Genomic DNA, 11,014 nt, shown 5'->3' on the forward strand with positions numbered 1-11,014 from the left:
ATCGCTCGCTCCCTCCCCCCCTCCCCCCCCCCCCCCCCCAAATACCTAACATTTTTATGACTCTATTTTCTTCAAAAATTTGATTATTCTTCTAAAAATTCACACAAACCCAAAGGAACTAATGTGTTGTTTTACTTTTTTTTACGCAAAAATAACGTTGAAATTTGTGCTCCATAACTAAAAAAATACTCTTTTTTGTTTTTGTTGAAAAGAAAGTACTATTTTCTACAACATGAAAATAAAGTACTCATTTTGTTGAAATGAAAGAAAATACTTTTTCTACATCATCAAAAGAAAATACTCTTTTTGTTTCAATAAAAGAAAATACTTTTTTACTACATTATTTTATTGAAATGAAAGAAAATACTTTTTACTACATCATTTTGTTAAAATGAAAGAAAATATTTTTTCTACATCATGAAAATGAAGTACTTTTTTGTTAAAATGAAAAATCAAAATTATATCGTGAAAAGAAATACTCATTTGTTGAAATAAAAAAAAATACTTTATCTATAACATGAAAAGAAAGTACTATTAATAATATTTTATTTAGGGTGAGGATGGGATGGGGTGAGGGTGGGTTGGGGTGGGAGTGGGGCGAGGGTGGGTTGGGGTGGGTGGAGTGGGGATGAGGTGGGGGGTGTGGAGGTGGGTTGGTAGGTGTTGGTGGGGATGGAGAATGAGGGGAAGATTGGAAAAGAGTTTGGAAAATATTTTCCCTTCTCTTGTTCTCTTGGTAGGGAAAACATATAAGCCAACCAAACATGAGAAAATTAAAAAATATTTTTGTCTTTGTACCAAACACTAGTCCCTCTATGTCCAAATATACAATCACATAAATTGGAACATATGAAGTATATAATTAATATTGTTATAAATAGAATTGTATTTATGGTGAATGTCTATATTTAGAGAGATTCTAGGGCTCATTGCTTGGTGGCTAAGTCACTCTCTCCCTATAAATAGAGGGTTCTATTCCATTGTAATTCATCCTATATCAATAAGAATTCTCTCTCTCTACTTTTCTCTGCAATACTCTTGTTCTTCATTTATTGTTCATAACACGTTATCAGCACGAGACTCTAACCAATTGAGTAGAAGCTATGGAATTAAGCATAATGATTGTCAATTGTTCCATAAACTTCCTTCATGATTAAATTTTGGATTTAAGGTAAGTATTTTACTTTATTTTCTCTTTTAAATTCTTGAAATTCTATAATTTGATTTTATATACAAGCAAAGACAATAAAGTTTGATTATAACTCTAATGGAGTTTGTAAGAAATTATAACCACCTAAAGTGGTAAAATTCTATGCCTTGCCATGATCAAATTCAGTATGATTGTGGGCAAAGAAGTGAAAACCCGTCCCGTTGAATTTGCTTCATTCTCATTCCCTTAAGAGAATGTGATAGCAATATGTGATAAGTCTGAAAGAAGACAAAATTATTACCGTGAAGGTATTAATGGATGTGGACGTGGCAATAGACGAAATTATAATCGTCATCATTGTGATAATGAGAATAATAAGGATTCTCAAAATAATCCTTCACTCTGTGAAAGTAATATTTGTCATCGATTTGATATGAGATTTTATAAAGCACACATAGATGATTATGGTCCATTTATGATGTGAATGTGACAACATCTGATTTATGAATACATATTCATTCTTGGAAGAATATGATCGTGCTAGTGGTAGTGAATATACCACGCACTCACCTCTAGAAGGAGGTTTGAGATAATAGAAGAAAATAATATCATTATTATGGCATGAATGGTCATTGGTCACGTACCTATTGCATGCCAAGATATTTTGGTAATGTGATTATTAAAGAATAACATTAATGCAAGAAACATATCTTGCATATAATTTTGACCATAACCATAATGGTATAACTTTCTTTTTAAAAGAGATATTCACTATATGGATGTTGATGAATATGTGGTAGTACAAAATTAATTGAGAGCTCTGCAAGAGCCAATTATACTATTTTGGAGAAACACAATTGATTACCAGTGAGGTATTGTGTTGTAGTAAGTCTCAAAGAAACTTATTCAGTTTTCAAAGTATACGCGAAAGCGGTTGATTATATTGAGACTATAATAAAGGAAAGATTTAATATCTTCTATTACTACAACTTGTAGCGGGGTAATATGTATGTTAAAATCTACCCGCTTTAATTATTCTCCAATTTGTACTACACAAACAAAAGAATGCCACAATAAACAGAAGTTTATTGATATAAAACGCATATCATAATAAACTTGGAGTTTATTGATAATTGCACACGTCATGGTGTAAATCTGAAGTTTATCAATATTGATAATTTATTCAGTTGGCATAATTGGTTTACCCATATCAATTTAAGTATGACGTGCAAAAATAAAAGAGAATTCACATGGGTAAATATTAAAGAACTAGAAAGTTCTTTACGAATTCTCTTATGTTGCATGTTCTCATTAATTAATATACCAACTAAAATTGGGATTGAATCCCATGAATGTTGGAAATTTCAAAGGTAGATATGGGCCCATTCATCTGCCACGTATACCACATAAGATGCATCTATGAGATGGTTACATGTGCGATTATTAATAACCCGCAACATGGTATTTTGCAAGGTAACTTGCTCAATAATTTAATTTCGAGCATAATTTTCAGATTTTCTATTCAAGAAGTTCATCTTGATAAGTTGGTTTACATCACAGTTGGTTTAGGAAAATGATTTATTAAGTGCCTCTACTTAATAGCTAAACAATTGCTTATGAGAACAAAGTTATCTATATCAGTTTGATATACGTTATATATGAAAGTATATTATTTTCTCCCCTCACAAGTGGTTCAGGGTCAGGAACCAAATAATTCCATCTTATTATTATTGATGTGCGGTGTATATTTTGATTAACACCATAACGCACAAATATGGATTTTTAAAGTTGAGGAAGCAAATTAGTTTTTCTAACATGAGGGGGAGAAAGGATAAACAGTTGAGAGAAAGTTACGTGGAATGAATTATCATGTGCACATCTAGATCCTCGAATAAATTAATATGAACTTGAAGTTCATAGAAAGATAATTCATTTGCAATATATTGCAAAGCATGTCAGACGCATTTGCTGACCTAAAGAAAGTAACTATATTCTCACTGCAAATGCTTCTATTAGAATAAGTCCTAGAAGGACAAAGTCTATGGTACGCTTAAAACGTATAGACAAATCGGTTTCAAATAAACTTCTTGATAAAGAAGATGAGCAAATGTTTTAAAATGATCATAACAAAGGAGGCAAGTGATCTAGAAGATCACATGACATAACACTTCATAAAATCTCAGGAGATATTCAGGTACCTGAAAATATAAATGAAGAGATCTCTATGTTATGTCTTTATGAAAAAAAAAGGAGGTTGGAACCAATATAAAATATACATCGACGACATCTATGAAAGCGCTAAGTATAGATGAGAATTTTTAGTCTGCCGAATACAGACACAAAAATATTGGCCAAATAGAAGAGACACAATTCAAATAGAATTGGTTTCATATGAAAGACATGTAGTTTTGAACATGTAATTCAAACACTTGAAAGTATAAAGTCAATGGTATGTGCAATCAGTTTTCGATATCTTATATGTCTAGCATGACATGAAAACTTGATATGCATCTAAAGTCTATTATATGGCTTATATGACTTAACAATCCTTGAAGGATTTAAATTGCTTAAAGCATATAGAATTCATGGTCATGAAGTACTACACCCTCAGTGCAATTTGTGCATAAATGTATCTTGCTATAACTATATGCATGATAATATGATAGCAAGAGTTTTCACCTCTATGTGAAGATATTGAACTGACGATTCCAACAAGATCATATGAAGACAATTCATCTCTATCAAGAATGATGATTTCAAGGTGCCATTATATTCATTCAAGTTAATATGGCTGATTTGTTCATCAAGTCTCTACCAAAGATCTTTTGAAGATGGTGCACAAGATTGGAATGAAAATGCTTAAGGATGTGAATTGATGCTCTCATCAGGGGGAGTTAATACGCGTTGTACTCTTTTTTCCTTACAAGATTTTGTCCCACTGGGTTTTCCTTGCAAGGTTTTTAACGAGGCAACCAAAAGGCGTATTTCTAAACATGTGTACTCTTTTCCTTTTCTAGAATTTTTTCCCCACTGGATTTTATTTTAGTTAAGGTTTTAACGAGGCACATTATCTGTTGAATAGACATTCAAGGGGGAGTGTTATAAATAGAATTGTATTTATGGTGAATGTCTATATTTAGAAAGATTCTAGGATTCATTCCTTGGTGTCTAAGTCACCCTCTCCCTATACATAGAGGGTTCTATTCCATTGTAATTCATCAAATATCAATAAAAATTCTCTCTCTCTACTTTTCTCTTCAATACTCTTGTTCTTCATTTATTGTTCATAACAAATGTAATGTTATAAATGAAAGAAAAACCTGTGAATTCAGATTGATTGGTTTGGACAGCAACCTCCCAAACTGGATTGCCATTCAACAAAATTCCATATTCACCATTAATTTTAGTACCAAAATAAATCATTTCTCGGTCACCAACGAACTTGATATGATATATATCCACCACCTTAGAGTTGAACTTGATAAATTTCAAGTTCAACACATCAAAGTGTTGAGCATAGGAATACAAGTATTCCAATATTTCCTCATAGGTAATTAATTATTGAACAGTTAGCGTTTAATAATAGTTTATTTTACGACATTTGCGTTTTTGGAATTTTATTGTGTTAATATTACGAATATCGTTGTTATGCGAAGTTTGTTAGCTATGAAATGGAAATTTCATTTAGTCAAATTTCTCAATCTGGTTCAAAATTTATCAGTTAAACTTTATTGTGTCATGCCAACACTATTTAAAGTATTGAATAAGCATAAACAGGGTAACATAATACCAGTAAGAGAAAATAATCTTAGTTTGACTTGACACTATTGTTAATTAATTCAGAGTATTTGAAAATATAAAATAAGAAGTTTGAAACTTGTACTCTAAGTAAAACGAAAGTCTCATAAATCTTTTTATATTACATGAAATGTATTACTCTCTCTCTCTCTCATTTTATGTGATGAAGTTTTACTAGGACGTTTTTTAAGATGTTTATTTTGACTAACATATTGTTTAAGTTGTAATAGTAAATTAATATTGACAATTTTGTTTGACGAAAAAGTATCATTTCAAAGTTTCAAATTCTTAGTTCTTATATCATACAGACTGTGGGATCTAGAAAATTGAAATTTCTTTTAAGAAAAGTAAACACTATTTTCAGATGGACCGAAAAGAAATTAAACTAGAATAATTTGAGTCAGAAGGAGTGTTTTACTTGTGAGCTGGTTAATTAAGTTGGCAAATTCTATTAGTCACAAAATTAAAGATGTGATTGTGTGTGGGAGAGTGTTGCTATTATAATTTTCAGTCTCTCCTAGCTAAAACATCATCAAATGACGTCGACTCATATAGTAGACATTTTATTTTTTTGGTTTTCCATCCGATATTACCCGAATTCCAAAAAGATTGAATTCGCGCCGGGAAGTCCAATGTTGGGGTAGAGCGTTTCCTAATAAAGGCGACTTTATACCCATGACTGGAACTCGAAACCTCTGATTAAGGATGAATGTAGCGGCGGAGGGAAACAAATGAAACATCCCAGAAGATAGGAGGAAGCCTGTGGGAAATGAAACAATGTTCTGTCGAATTTTGAAATGTATTCTGTGGAAAATCCTTACCCTCAATTCAATTGGTTCATGCACCAAAGGATAAGTGCATGCATGAAAATTAGTTTTCTATAATAAGTTTTATCACTACTTAACCATTATTAATGGAGTAATATATAATTTTACTTCAATTTGCCGCTTAATTAATCATACTAAATTAATAAGGTTTTGTCACGACCCGGATTTTCACCATCGGGAGTCGTGATGGCGCCTACTAACGGAGCTAGGCCAGCCAAACTTTATACATTCTCTGACAATTTCTCAACAATATAAATATACAAAAAAAACAATTAAATAAAAGTGGAAGACCTTAAGTTCATATAAATGAAATCGAAATGCGGAAGTTTAAAACAAATCTCTACCCAGAGTCTGGTGTCACTAGCTCGCGGACTACTAGAGAGTGCTACAATCAAAGTCTGAATAAGAATACAGTACTGTCTGATCCGATACAAGGGAAATCAAACGAAAGACAGAGATAAGAGAGACTCCGGGCCATGCGGACGCCAGCAAGGCTACCTCGGGAATCTCCGGACTGAAGTAAGCTCCCAACGCTCCTACTGCTGAGGTCCAAAAGCTGCTCCGGTACCGTAATCTGTGCAAAAAGCACAGAAGTGTAGCATCAGCACAACCGACCCCATATGCTGGTAAGTGCCTGGCCTAACCCCGGCGAAGTAGTGACGAGGCTAGACAGGACCTACCAAAAACAACCTGTGCAGATATATATATATATATATATATATATATATATATATATATATATATGCAAAGACAACGAAAATAACAACAGAGAACATCAACTAAAAAGGGGAAGGGGGCATGCTCGGGGAAAATACAGTGAATACAGGTCAACGGATATAACGACGAAACTACCTCAATACCATAGCTCATATATAAGTGGTCGACGCGCCACACGATCCCATTTCTTAATTAATAAGTGGACGGCATGCCACGCGATCCCATTTCATAATATATAAGTGGTCGGCGTGCCACACGATCCCATTTCATAATATATATGTAACGACCCGACCCGTCGTTACGGGAGTTACCGCCCCGTTTTTCCCGTTTTATGCTTCTATATGTTTCATTATATGTGTTTGGAAAATTTAAAGTAATTCGGATAGAGTTCGGTTAGAAATGAGACAATAAGTCTCTTTATGAGAAGGTTAGTTTGGAAAAGTCAACCGAATGTTGACTTATGAGTTAGAAGGCTCGGAATGGATTTCCGATGATTCGACTAGTTTCGGGGGATGATTTGTGACTTAGGAGCGCAATCAGAATTGAATTTGGAGGTCCGGTGTAGAATTAGGCTTGAATTGGCTAAGGTTGGATTTTGGCGAATTCCGGATGGTAGGTGAGATTTTGATCCGAGGGTCGGAATGGAATTTCGAGAGTTGCAGTAGCTCCGTTAGGTGATTTTGGATATGCGTGCAAAGTTTCAGATCATTCGGAGGTGTTTAGGTCGGGTTTTAGATCAAATGCAAGTTTCGAAAGTTTTAGTTTAACTTAGGCTTGAATCCGTGGTAATTCGATAATTTTTATGTTTATGATAGTGTTTTTATGTTACGAGCAAGTTTGAATGAAGTAATAGAACATATCTATGCGTTTGGTTGAGGTCCCGAGGGCCTCGGGGTGATTTCGGATGGCTAACGGGTAATTTTGAACATGAAAAGTGCAGCAGAAAATTGCAGAGGAATTTTACTCTATGCGATCGCGTAGGTCTGGATGCGATCGCGTAGAAGGCCTGGAGGGGGTGCTCAGACTTGCTCTATTCGATCGCATGAGGTGGTCTGCGATCGCATAGATATGGGGGATGGTTCAGTGCGGTCGCGTGGGTGCGTATGCGATCGCGTAGTAGGAGGACGCAGTGCTTTGCGATCGCAAGGAAGTCTTCTGCGATCGCGTAAGAGGAATTCGAGGGCCTGGATTTTTTGGCCTATCGATCGCAGGGGTAGTGATGCGATCGCATAGGGGTCGCTACAAGTAGTCGGACAGAATGTTTTTAAAACCCTCTGGTGCCCGCGACCCACAATATTTTTCCACCATTTTTATCCCGCCAAAAGAGCTTTTTGAGCGATTTGAAGAGGGTTTTTCAAACGGGTATTGATTTGAGGTAAGTCTCTTGACTAGAAAACACCATTTTATTGGAAGAATCAACACTCAAATTCATGAAAGTGGATAGAAATTGTGAAGAACTAGGGCTTGGTTTTTGAAAATGAATTTTTAGGATTTGAAAGGCCATTTGAGCTCCGTTTTCGATAAACTTTATATGTACGGACTCGTGGCGAGACGAGGAATCCGTTGGTGTGATTTTCGAAATTTTTTGAGAAGTGGGCCCGGGGCTCGGGTTTTACCAACTTCGTGAATTTTAGTACTTTTTGAGTATTTTTTATTGGGTTATGTTTCTTTAACCCATATTTATGTATTCGTTGTGATTTTGACTAGATTCGACGCGCGAGGAGGTCGATACGAAATGGAAAGGCATTGCGGACCATTCTACCGGCCAGTTAGAGTGAGTAGTTGGTGTATATGATGGCCTGAGGGTTTGAAACCCCGACTTTTCAACATGGTGACGCTATTGTAGGGCGGTGACTCGCACCCGCATGGCAGGTGCGGGATTTGGTTTATGACTGGGGATTGTGACTTGGTCCATCCCGAACAAGAAATGTTTCTATAATTGGCGACTGATACGCACCCTGTATTGAATATATCTGGGCCTTATTGCCGTGTTTGGGGCCTAGTGCCGTCATCTGTAGCATCCTTAGAGGATGAATGTCATTGTGATAGCATGCTTGTATAATCATTGATCTCAGTCCTGTGTTTAATCACTGTTATGAATGCTAAGTCACTTTTCCTGAAGTTAAATTATCTAAGTATTTCTCTTAATAAATTGGAAATTGGGAAATTAATTGAATATGTTACGTGACTCATATGCATATTGTGGACTGAGTTATGGATCGGCTGACACGCCGAGGCGAATGGTATGATTATATTGCGCTTGGGCTGACAAGAGCCCCTCCGGAGTCTGTAACACCCCCAGTGAGCGTCGTCGACGTTAAATGGATCGGGCTACGCGCCGTAGCGGTCATGTGCATTGCATTGCCATCCTTCATTATACTTGACTGATATATTTGAAGTTGTTTTGCTGTTAGTTTCGTAGTTAGGTGTTGGAACTGTTAGTTTTAGCTTTACTTTGGTGGCACTTCGTGATTCTTATCTTCAGACGAATTTTATATGCTTATTACTCACTGAGTCGGTAGTGACTCACCCATAACCTCTCGTGTTGCAGATTCAGGTGCCCGGAGGCTTAGCTGAGCAGTCTTTGTTTTACGAGCTTATCAGAGTTGTTGAGGTATGCTGCTAACCTTGACAGTATAGCGTCATAAGAACCTGATCTACTCCTCTATTCAGTTTTATATTTAGCATATATACATTTCGAGCAGGAGCCTATAGTCGTTCCAGTATAATTGATGTTAATATGAAGATTGTTTTAGAAGGCTCTAGACTCGTGACACCCAGATCTGGGCACTGTTTTTATCAGACTTCATATTTCTTAGTATTTATTCTTCGATAAAGATTGGATTATTATTCTACAAACTATGTATATTCTCTTTAAATTGTCGGTTTTGGAGGTTTACCGGTTGATGGGAACGACTGTGGTGAGGTTTGCTAGCAATTGGTTGGGTCGCAATCACGACGGGTTTGCCGGGTCGATGACAAGTTGTATCAAGAGCCTAGGTACTAGTGAGCGCTGCGCGAGTCATGAGCCGGTTTAGTAGGGTCTCGCGGATCGGTACGTAAGACGTCCGTATCTATCCTCGGGAGGCTACAGAACTTTAGGAAACACTTCACTTACTTGAAATTCATATCGTGCGGCTTGTTATTATGAAAACTAAATTTTCCATATCCTATTCTCTCGCAGATGGCGAGAACCCCGTGCTTAACGGACGTGGCGGGACGATGACCGAGTGCCACCTAAGAGGCCGTGGTCGCGTAGAGGTAGGGCAGCAGGACAAGCACCTGCTGACACCACAGCAGTTGACCAGGCTCAGGGTCATAGATTCCAGCAGCCAGTTGACCAGGCTCAGGGTCAAATTCTGGTTGTAGATGCTCACAGCAGCACCTGTTCAGGCACCGGCAGTGCCCATTTCGTGATTCCTGGTCTCTAGGAGGCTTTTGGCTCAGATCTTGTCCGTCTGCACTGGCCTCGGCTCAAGCGGTTTTCAGCCACTACTGCGGCCGGCTACTTCTCAGACCGGGGGTGGTCATCAAGACCCCGCGTTCGCACGACCCGAGCAGGTTGGTTCAGGGCTTACAGACACCTGGGGTAGCTCCAGGCTCAGCCAGTTCAGCCAGCTGCACCGAGTGCAGCAGTTGTTCCAGTTGCGCCAGTCGCACGCAGCTCCAGCTCATGTGGTTTCCAGCTATGCCGATCATGACGAGCAGCGTCGCTTTTTGTTGTAGAGGGTTCGGTAGGCTTCAGCCCCCGACATTCAGTGGTGTTTGAGAGGTGAGGATGCCCAGGGTTTTCTGGATAAGTGCCAGCGTATGCTTCGTAACTGCGGGTATTCTGGAGTCTAGTGGAGTGGCTTTTACTACCTTCCAGTTCACAGGGCCTGCATTTACTTGGTGGGAGGAGTTCGAGAGGAGTAGGCCTATTGGATGCAGCGCCCCTCACGTGGCAGCAGTTCTCTAACGGTATTCTTGGAAAAGTATGTACCCCAGTCTCACAGGGAAGAGCTGCTTCGTCAGTTCGAGTGGTTGACTCAGGGAGATATGACAGTGACTCAGTATGAGTTGAGGTTTACACAGCTAGCTTCGGCATGCTACGTGGATGATCCCGACAATGCGCGAGAGGATCAGGAGGTTTGTGGATGGCCTCAACTATCCGATCCCGCATATTGATGACTAGAGAAAGGGCTACAGCAGTTTACATTTGAGGAGGTAGTTTGATGCGGCTCGTCAGCATTCTCAGATTAAGACATGATCGTCGTCGGAGACGTGAGGAGAGGGAGGCTAAGAGGCTCGAGGTTCAGTAGTTTCAGTGGTGCTTTCTAGGCTTTAGGGCCAGTCAGGTCGTTCGTTCTTCAGACCTCCTCAGTCAGGTCGTTCAGAGTCCAGTGGGCTTCGTCAGGACTCACAGTGGTCATCCCACAGGGGTTCTCTCAGCCCAAGCCGCCTGCACTGAGTGTCCCCTTCCAGCTCAGAGCTCTGCTCTGCTCTTCAAGCCAGGGTTCATCTGCAGCTGAGGGTTCCCATC

At 38.3% G+C, this 11,014-nt stretch overlaps 1 pseudogene; it reads right to left on the bottom strand.

Annotated features, from left to right (window-relative positions):
* LOC109218186 overlaps nucleotides 1–10,191 on the bottom strand; it is a 17,615-nt pseudogene extending 7,424 nt beyond the window's left edge.

Source organism: Nicotiana attenuata, chromosome 2 (assembly GCF_001879085.1).
Source record: "Nicotiana attenuata strain UT chromosome 2, NIATTr2, whole genome shotgun sequence".
Lineage (NCBI taxonomy): Eukaryota > Viridiplantae > Streptophyta > Magnoliopsida > Solanales > Solanaceae > Nicotiana > Nicotiana attenuata.